Below are 1,004 nucleotides of genomic sequence, written 5' to 3' on the forward strand. Positions count from 1 at the left end.
TAAGAAAAACACGGATAAACCGGTTTTATTTAACATAGTTTTGTTTTTACAGAGAAAATACTTATCTTGGTGTAAAGTCTTGAGCAAAAATTACAATAAAACTATTTACAGTAAAGATAGATTTTATTTAGAAAAAAGCAAAGAGATATAGTAAAAAGTTTTTTTAGATCAAAATTAAAACAAATAAATATCGGCGCATAAATTCACGTTTGGTATTTTTTTTTTTTTTAATACTTTATTTTTTCGAAAGTTTTTCGGTTGTGAGTATGTTGTGCTCTTGCCGCTGTAGCCGAATGTTTAGAGGTGGCTACTGCCACTGATTCAATTTCTTGTCCCAGAAACATCAACAAAGGTTTTTCGAATAACTGTCGTGCCTCAGCAGACAATAGCCAATCTCCGAGTGTACTTCTGCCATAAAAAGCATAACATGAATTGGCAGAGAAGCTCGGCCGAACACGTAGAAAGCTTTTAAGCGCCAAGCATTCCTTTATTGGAATCAAATATGAGATACTGCCACTCCTCAAATAACCTTGGATATAATTTTAAAACTATTTAAGAGTTTCTCTTAAACTGATAAACTTCGAAAAACTTAAATACATAAGGAACTTGTTTTACTCTAAATACTCATAAGTGACAGGTCACACGGTATAGCACTCAGCAATAAGTGGGCGGTTTCGACGGGCTACTTCATTAATCAAGTAGGACAGCAGACAACTTTTGGTATGGCCAAGTGGCGGCGATTCGTGGCGCAAATCTCTGAAAGTATGGCAACCTTATTTCATATCCTATCTTGTCGAAGATAAGACGGCAGGCTATTTCTTGTGCTTCGGTTCCACCTCCGCAGGTACGGATACGTGTGACCTAAGTACTGATTCCTGCATGCGTTGTTGCATTAGTTCGGACCAGCAAAAGAGCTTTTCCTCCAAGAGTTAAAAGGAGAAGACTATTATGCCCAATATAAGTTCGTCACTGCAGTCATAAGTTTAAAAAATTTTTGTGATATG

Source organism: Rhagoletis pomonella, unplaced genomic scaffold (assembly GCF_013731165.1).
Source record: "Rhagoletis pomonella isolate Grant_MI unplaced genomic scaffold, Rhpom_1.0 Rhpom_scaffold_00001, whole genome shotgun sequence".
NCBI classification, from domain to species: Eukaryota; Metazoa; Arthropoda; class Insecta; order Diptera; family Tephritidae; genus Rhagoletis; species Rhagoletis pomonella.